General features: G+C 33.2%; 2 non-coding genes across 2 annotated transcripts; both read left to right on the top strand.

The window, feature by feature from the left end:
• Positions 1–598: 598 nt before the first annotated feature.
• On the top strand, positions 599–777 carry LOC119558704. The gene has a single exon (XR_005220372.1). It is a non-coding gene; the product is annotated as a 5.8S ribosomal RNA (ribosomal RNA).
• Positions 778–1,178: 401 nt separating this feature from the next.
• LOC119558697 lies at positions 1,179–5,149 on the top strand. Its single transcript, XR_005220369.1, has one exon. It is a non-coding gene; the product is annotated as a large subunit ribosomal RNA (ribosomal RNA).
• The last annotated feature ends 4,851 nt before the right edge of the window (positions 5,150–10,000 follow it).

Genomic DNA, 10,000 nt, shown 5'->3' with positions numbered 1-10,000 from the left:
ATAGTAATACAAATAAAATATAAATTGCCAAAAATATGATCTTTTATAGATCAAATATAAAATTTCGAACAAGCAAATCGAAATAATAATTGTAATAATAAATATATTATTGCATTAAATAAGAGATAAATAAATAAGCAAAAGCAAACAAATAACAAATTCGAACAAGCAAATCGAAATTATTAAATTTATTTAATATTATTATTATATTGTATATTAAATGCAATTAATTAATAAAACACTGTGTGTATATGGACCATAATATACACGCGTTGCGATATGTATTGTTCATCTCAGTTATGCGCATACATTGGATAATGCAACAACCTAAAATGTACAATGTTGTACCTGATTATTACAGGTTAATGTTTTATATAAATTTCAATATATATCGCTAAAAAAAAGTATTAATACCGTAAATGCCATTTAAAAAATACTTGATATATTATTGGTTATATGAAACTAAGACATTTCGCAGCATTCGTTTTAGGTATAAAAATCAATTTATTGAAGGAATTGATATATGCCAGTAAAATGGTGTATTTTTAATTTCTTTCAATAAAAACATATATGACAAAATTACCAAACCAATATATAAAACTCTAAGCGGTGGATCACTCGGCTCATGGGTCGATGAAGAACGCAGCAAACTGTGCGTCATCGTGTGAACTGCAGGACACATGAACATCGACATTTTGAACGCATATCGCAGTCCATGCTGTTATGTACTTTAATTAATTTTATAGTGCTGCTTGGACTACATATGGTTGAGGGTTGTAAGACTATGCTAATTAAGTTGTTTATATAAATTTTATAATGAAATTTTATAAGCATATGGTATATTATTGGATAATAATAATTTAATTATTATATTATTCATAATATTAACAAATATATGAAAAACATTATCTCACATTAGTAAATAATTTGAATGTGAAAAACGAAGAGAAATATTTTCTTTTTCAATCAAATAATACTGAGAAATGTCTAGCATAAAAAATTTATCTAGAATTGTCTCTTATTAAAGATTAGTAAATAGAAAGCCGTTGACAATATTATTATTCTTCGTTGATTCGTTAGACCAAACAAATGCCATACAAATATATAAAATATATAACGAATTTAATAAAATGTTTTATCATTATATATAAAGAATTAATTGCAAAAAAAGTTATACACAACCTCAACTCATATGGGACTACCCCCTGAATTTAAGCATATTAATTAGGGGAGGAAAAGAAACTAACCAGGATTTTCTTAGTAGCGGCGAGCGAAAAGAAATCAGTTCAGCACTAAGTCACTTTGTCTATATGGCAAATGTGAGATGCAGTGTATGGAGCGTCAATATTCTAGTATGAGAAATTAACGATTTAAGTCCTTCTTAAATGAGGCCATTTACCCATAGAGGGTGCCAGGCCCGTATAACGTTAATGATTACTAGATGATGTTTCCAAAGAGTCGTGTTGCTTGATAGTGCAGCACTAAGTGGGTGGTAAACTCCATCTAAAACTAAATATAACCATGAGACCGATAGTAAACAAGTACCGTGAGGGAAAGTTGAAAAGAACTCTGAATAGAGAGTTAAACAGTACGTGAAACTGCTTAGAGGTTAAGCCCGATGAACCTGAATATCCGTTATGGAAAATTCATCATTAAAATTGTAATATTTAAACAATATTATGATAATAGTGTGCATTTTTTCCATATAAGGACATTGTAATCTATTAGCATACAAAATTTATCATAAAATATAACTTATAGTTTATTCAAATTAATTTGCTTGCATTTTAACACAGAATAAATGTTATTAATTTGATAAAGTGCTGATAGATTTATATGAATACAGTGCGTTAATTTTTCGGAATTATATAATGGCATAATTATCATTGATTTTTGTGTTTATTATATGCACTTGTATGATTAACAATGCGAAAGATTCAGGATACCTTCGGGACCCGTCTTGAAACACGGACCAAGGAGTCTAACATATGTGCAAGTTATTGGGATATAAACCTAATAGCGTAATTAACTTGACTAATAATGGGATTAGTTTTTTAACTATTTATAGCTAATTAACACAATCCCGGGGCGTTCTATATAGTTATGTATAATGATATTTATATTATTTATGCCTCTAACTGGAACGTACCTTGAGCATATATGCTGTGACCCGAAAGATGGTGAACTATACTTGATCAGGTTGAAGTCAGGGGAAACCCTGATGGAAGACCGAAACAGTTCTGACGTGCAAATCGATTGTCAGAATTGAGTATAGGGGCGAAAGACCAATCGAACCATCTAGTAGCTGGTTCCTTCCGAAGTTTCCCTCAGGATAGCTGGTGCATTTTAATGTTATATAAAATAATCTTATCTGGTAAAGCGAATGATTAGAGGCCTTAGGGTCGAAACGATCTTAACCTATTCTCAAACTTTAAATGGGTAAGAACCTTAACTTTCTTGATATGAAGTTCAAGGTTATGATATAATGTGCCCAGTGGGCCACTTTTGGTAAGCAGAACTGGCGCTGTGGGATGAACCAAACGTAATGTTACGGTGCCCAAATTAACAACTCATGCAGATACCATGAAAGGCGTTGGTTGCTTAAAACAGCAGGACGGTGATCATGGAAGTCGAAATCCGCTAAGGAGTGTGTAACAACTCACCTGCCGAAGCAACTAGCCCTTAAAATGGATGGCGCTTAAGTTGTATACCTATACATTACCGCTAAAGTAGATGATTTATATTACTTGTGATATAAATTTTGAAACTTTAGTGAGTAGGAAGGTACAATGGTATGCGTAGAAGTGTTTGGCGTAAGCCTGCATGGAGCTGCCATTGGTACAGATCTTGGTGGTAGTAGCAAATAATCGAATGAGACCTTGGAGGACTGAAGTGGAGAAGGGTTTCGTGTGAACAGTGGTTGATCACGAGTTAGTCGGTCCTAAGTTCAAGGCGAAAGCCGAAAATTTTCAAGTAAAACACAAATGCCATACAAATATAATTATATTATATAAATCAAGCTAATTAATATACTTGAATAATTTTGAACGAAAGGGAATACGGTTCCAATTCCGTAACCTGTTGAGTATCCGTTTGTTATTAAATATGGGCCTCGTGCTCATCCTGGCAACAGGAACGACCATAAAGAAGCCGTCGAGAGATATCGGAAGAGTTTTCTTTTCTGTTTTATAGCCGTACTACCATGGAAGTCTTTCGCAGAGAGATATGGTAGATGGGCTAGAAGAGCATGACATATACTGTTGTGTCGATATTTTCTCCTCGGACCTTGAAAATTTATGGTGGGGACACGCAAACTTCTCAACAGGCCGTACCAATATCCGCAGCTGGTCTCCAAGGTGAAGAGTCTCTAGTCGATAGAATAATGTAGGTAAGGGAAGTCGGCAAATTAGATCCGTAACTTCGGGATAAGGATTGGCTCTGAAGATTGAGATAGTCGGGCTTGATTGGGAAACAATAACATGGTTTATGTGCTCGTTCTGGGTAAATAGAGTGTCTGGCATTTATGTTGGTCACTTGTTCCCCGGATAGTTTAGTTACGTAGCCAATTGTGGAACTTTCTTGCTAAAATTTTTAAGAATACTAATTGGGTTAAACCAATTAGTTCTTATTAATTATAACGATTATCAATTAACAATCAATTCAGAACTGGCACGGACTTGGGGAATCCGACTGTCTAATTAAAACAAAGCATTGTGATGGCCCTAGCGGGTGTTGACACAATGTGATTTCTGCCCAGTGCTCTGAATGTCAAAGTGAAGAAATTCAAGTAAGCGCGGGTCAACGGCGGGAGTAACTATGACTCTCTTAAGGTAGCCAAATGCCTCGTCATCTAATTAGTGACGCGCATGAATGGATTAACGAGATTCCTACTGTCCCTATCTACTATCTAGCGAAACCACAGCCAAGGGAACGGGCTTGGAATAATTAGCGGGGAAAGAAGACCCTTTTGAGCTTGACTCTAATCTGGCAGTGTAAGGAGACATAAGAGGTGTAGAATAAGTGGGAGATATTAGACTTCGGTTTGGTATCGCCAATGAAATACCACTACTCTTATTGTTTCCTTACTTACTTGATTAAATGGAACGTGTATCATTTCCTAGCCATTATACGGATATATTTATTATATCTTATGGTATTGGGTTTTGATGCAAGCTTCTTGATCAAAGTATCACGAGTTTGTTATATAATCGCAAACAAATTCTTTAATAAAACGGTGCATTTATGTATTTTTGATTTGAAAATTTGGTATAACTCCAATTACTCAGGTATGATCCAATTCAAGGACATTGCCAGGTAGGGAGTTTGACTGGGGCGGTACATCTCTCAAATAATAACGGAGGTGTCCCAAGGCCAGCTCAGTGCGGACAGAAACCACACATAGAGCAAAAGGGCAAATGCTGACTTGATCTCGGTGTTCAGTACACACAGGGACAGCAAAAGCTCGGCCTATCGATCCTTTTGGTTTAAAGAGTTTTTAACAAGAGGTGTCAGAAAAGTTACCATAGGGATAACTGGCTTGTGGCGGCCAAGCGTTCATAGCGACGTCGCTTTTTGATCCTTCGATGTCGGCTCTTCCTATCATTGTGAAGCAAAATTCACCAAGCGTTGGATTGTTCACCCATGCAAGGGAACGTGAGCTGGGTTTAGACCGTCGTGAGACAGGTTAGTTTTACCCTACTAATGACAAAACGTTGTTGCGACAGCATTCCTGCGTAGTACGAGAGGAACCGCAGGTACGGACCAATGGCACAATACTTGTTCGAGCGAACAGTGGTATGACGCTACGTCCGTTGGATTATGCCTGAACGCCTCTAAGGTCGTATCCGTGCTGGACTGCAATGATAAATAAGGGGCAATTTGCATTGTATGGCTTCTAAACCATTTAAAGTTTATAATTTACTTTATAAACGACAATGGATGTGATGCCAATGTAATTTGTAACATAGTAAATTGGGAGGATCTTTGATCACCTGATGCCGCGCTAGTTACATATAAAAGCATTATTTAATACAATGACAAAGCCTAGAATCAATTGTAAACGACTTTTGTAACAGGCAAGGTGTTGTAAGTGGTTGAGCAGCTGCCATACTGCGATCCACTGAAGCTTATCCTTTGCTTGATGATTCGATAATAAAGATGTTGCAAGCGGGCATAATCATTATGCTTGCTTGCAGCATCGCACGCCACTTTGTTTGTGGTGTGTAAGGTAGGGAAGAAGAAATATAAAAGACCTAAATTGGAAACATCAATATATAAGTAAATATTGAACAAACAAAATGTATCGTCATCTTATTAGTGACGCGATGATAAAGTGGCAAACATATTCCATGTATAAATATTCCTATGGTATTAAAATTCAAGTAAAGAGGACATATATAAAAGTTTGTATATATGGTTCATTCAATGGTAGCAGCGGTTGGTTGGTTGGTGTCTGCTCCTCTTATTGTTCAAAACTTATGTTATGGTAGCAAGTCTGTATCGTCATATTAATTATTAGTGACGCGAAAAAGTAGTGGAAATCATATTCCATGTATAAATAGATTCCTATGGTAATGAAATTTTCAAGTAAAGAGAGGACCATTCAAGTAAGAGGACATATAAAAAGTAAGTATATGTTCCTCCAATGGTAGCAGTGGTTGGTTGGTTGGCGGCTGATCCTCTTATTGTTCAAAACTTATTTTATCAATATGAGTTTGGCAATACAATAAAGAAGACCAATCTAATCCATATAAAACTAAATGTATTATATGGATATGCTTAGGAAACCCATATATTCATAAAAAAAAATTATGTATAGAAAATTATACATATATCTTTTATATAAATGAATCGTATGGATATCGCCTTATGGTAGGTATAATAACTTTTTAAGGCATAATAATGTATAATATAGAAAATATACATTGAAATATAAATGCATTTTTATAGATATGGCGGCATATAAGTGCCATATACACAAGAATAAATAATAGAATTTACCAATATATAATTAAAATGAGATATATAAACCTAGTGAGGGGCTGCACTAGTATATGAATCGTATGGATATGGCTTATAGGTATAATACCTATAAGGCATAATAATGTATAATATAATAAATATAAATTAAGATATGAATGAATTATATAAATATGGCATAGAAATGCCATATACATACATAAGAATAAATGGTAGAATTTACCCATATATCACTGAAACACGATATATAAACCTAATGATAGCTGGCACTAGTACTGTAAACATGCACGCAATAGTGCGTGGGGTAAAAAACTACTATAGGGAGGTGGTCGTTGGCGGGCCCCTCCTCGTATTGGTCAAAACTTATGTTATGCATATGAATTTGTCAATACTATATAGAACGCCAAGCATATCCATATAAACTATGGATATGCATAGAAATCCATACAAAAGTAAAAAAAAATTATGTATAGAAAAATATACATATATTTATATAAGTGAATCGTATGGATATGGCTTATAGGTATAATACCTATAAGGCATAATAATGTATAACAAGTAAATATACATTGAAATGTGAATGCATTGTATGGATATGGCATATAAATGCCATATATATAGAAATAAATTGTATATCAATGATATAACAATTATAAACCTAGTGAGGGGCGGCACTAGTGAATGAATCGTATGGATATGGCTTATAGGTATAATACCTATAAGGCATAATAATGTATAATATAATAAATATACATTAAGATATGAATGGATTGTATAAATATGGCATAGAAATGCCATATACATAAGAATAAATGGTAGAATTTACCCATATATCACTGAAACACGATATATAAACCTAGTGATAGCTGGCACTAGTACTGTAAACAGGCACGCAATAGTGCGTGGGGTAAAAAACTACTATAGGGAGGTGGTCGTTGGCGGGCCCCTCCTCGTATTGGTCAAAACTTATGTTATGCATATGAATTTGTCAATACTATATAGAACGCCAAGCATATCCATATAAACTATGGATATGCATAGAAATCCATACAAAAGTAAAAAAAATTATGTATAGAAAAATATACATATATTTATATAAGTGAATCGTATGGATATGGCTTATAGGTATAATACCTATAAGGCATAATAATGTATAACAAGTAAATATACATTGAAATGTGAATGCATTGTATGGATATGGCATATAAATGCCATATATATAGAAATAAATTGTATATCAATGATATAACAATTATAAACCTAGTGAGGGGCGGCACTAGTGAATGAATCGTATGGATATGGCTTATAGGTATAATACCTATAAGGCATAATAATGTATAATATAATAAATATACATTAAGATATGAATGGATTGTATAAATATGGCATAGAAATGCCATATACATAAGAATAAATGGTAGAATTTACCCATATATCACTGAAACACGATATATAAACCTAGTGATAGCTGGCACTAGTACTGTAAACAGGCACGCAATAGTGCGTGGGGTAAAAAACTACTATAGGGAGGTGGTCGTTGGCGGGCCCCTCCTCGTATTGGTCAAAACTTATGTTATGCATATGAATTTGTCAATACTATATAGAACGCCAAGCATATCCATATAAACTATGGATATGCATAGAAAACCATACAAAAGTAAAAAAAAATTATGTATAGAAAAATATACATATATTTATATAAGTGAATCGTATGGATATGGCTTATAGGTATAATACCTATAAGGCATAATAATGTATAACAAGTAAATATACATTGAAATGTGAATGCATTGTATGGATATGGCATATAAATGCCATATATATAGAAATAAATTGTATATCAATGATATAACAATTATAAACCTAGTGAGGGGCGGCACTAGTGAATGAATCGTATGGATATGGCTTATAGGTATAATACCTATAAGGCATAATAATGTATAATATAATAAATATACATTAAGATATGAATGGATTGTATAAATATGGCATAGAAATGCCATATACATAAGAATAAATGGTAGAATTTACCCATATATCACTGAAACACGATATATAAACCTAGTGATAGCTGGCACTAGTACTGTAAACAGGCACGCAATAGTGCGTGGGGTAAAAAACTACTATAGGGAGGTGGTCGTTGGCGGGCCCCTCCTCGTATTGGTCAAAACTTATGTTATGCATATGAATTTGTCAATACTATATAGAACGCCAAGCATATCCATATAAACTATGGATATGCATAGAAAACCATACAAAAGTAAAAAAAAATTATGTATAGAAAAATATACATATATTTATATAAGTGAATCGTATGGATATGGCTTATAGGTATAATACCTATAAGGCATAATAATGTATAACAAGTAAATATACATTGAAATGTGAATGCATTGTATGGATATGGCATATAAATGCCATATATATAGAAATAAATTGTATATCAATGATATAACAATTATAAACCTAGTGAGGGGCGGCACTAGTGAATGAATCGTATGGATATGGCTTATAGGTATAATACCTATAAGGCATAATAATGTATAATATAATAAATATACATTAAGATATGAATGGATTGTATAAATATGGCATAGAAATGCCATATACATAAGAATAAATGGTAGAATTTACCCATATATCACTGAAACACGATATATAAACCTAGTGATAGCTGGCACTAGTACTGTAAACAGGCACGCAATAGTGCGTGGGGTAAAAAACTACTATAGGGAGGTGGTCGTTGGCGGGCCCCTCCTCGTATTGGTCAAAACTTATGTTATGCATATGAATTTGTCAATACTATATAGAACGCCAAGCATATCCATATAAACTATGGATATGCATAGAAATCCATACAAAAGTAAAAAAAAAATTATGTATAGAAAAATATACATATATTTATATAAGTGAATCGTATGGATATGGCTTATAGGTATAATACCTATAAGGCATAATAATGTATAACAAGTAAATATACATTGAAATGTGAATGCATTGTATGGATATGGCATATAAATGCCATATATATAGAAATAAATTGTATATCAATGATATAACAATTATAAACCTAGTGAGGGGCGGCACTAGTGAATGAATCGTATGGATATGGCTTATAGGTATAATACCTATAAGGCATAATAATGTATAATATAATAAATATACATTAAGATATGAATGGATTGTATAAATATGGCATAGAAATGCCATATACATAAGAATAAATGGTAGAATTTACCCATATATCACTGAAACACGATATATAAACCTAGTGATAGCTGGCACTAGTACTGTAAACAGGCACGCAATAGTGCGTGGGGTAAAAAACTACTATAGGGAGGTGGTCGTTGGCGGGCCCCTCCTCGTATTGGTCAAAACTTATGTTATGCATATGAATTTGTCAATACTATATAGAACGCCAAGCATATCCATATAAACTATGGATATGCATAGAAATCCATACAAAAATAAAAAAAAATTATGTATAGAAAAATATACATATATTTATATAAGTGAATCGTATGGATATGGCTTATAGGTATAATACCTATAAGGCATAATAATGTATAACAAGTAAATATACATTGAAATGTGAATGCATTGTATGGATATGGCATATAAATGCCATATATATAGAAATAAATTGTATATCAATGATATAACAATTATAAACCTAGTGAGGGGCGGCACTAGTGAATGAATCGTATGGATATGGCTTATAGGTATAATACCTATAAGGCATAATAATGTATAATATAATAAATATACATTAAGATATGAATGGATTGTATAAATATGGCATAGAAATGCCATATACATAAGAATAAATGGTAGAATTTACCCATATATCACTGAAACATGATATATAAACCTAGTGATAGCTGGCACTAGTACTGTAAACAGGCACGCAGTAGTGCGTGGGGTAAAAAACTACTATAGGGAGGTGGTCGTTGGCGGGCCCCTCCTCGTATTGGTCAAAACTTATGTTATGCGTAAACATATGATTTTGTCAATACTATAA

Source organism: Drosophila subpulchrella, unplaced genomic scaffold, assembly GCF_014743375.2.
Source record: "Drosophila subpulchrella strain 33 F10 #4 breed RU33 unplaced genomic scaffold, RU_Dsub_v1.1 Primary Assembly Seq129, whole genome shotgun sequence".
Lineage (NCBI taxonomy): Eukaryota > Metazoa > Arthropoda > Insecta > Diptera > Drosophilidae > Drosophila > Drosophila subpulchrella.
Note: the sequence above shows the minus strand (reverse complement) of the source record. Positions and strands in the feature narration are given on the sequence as shown.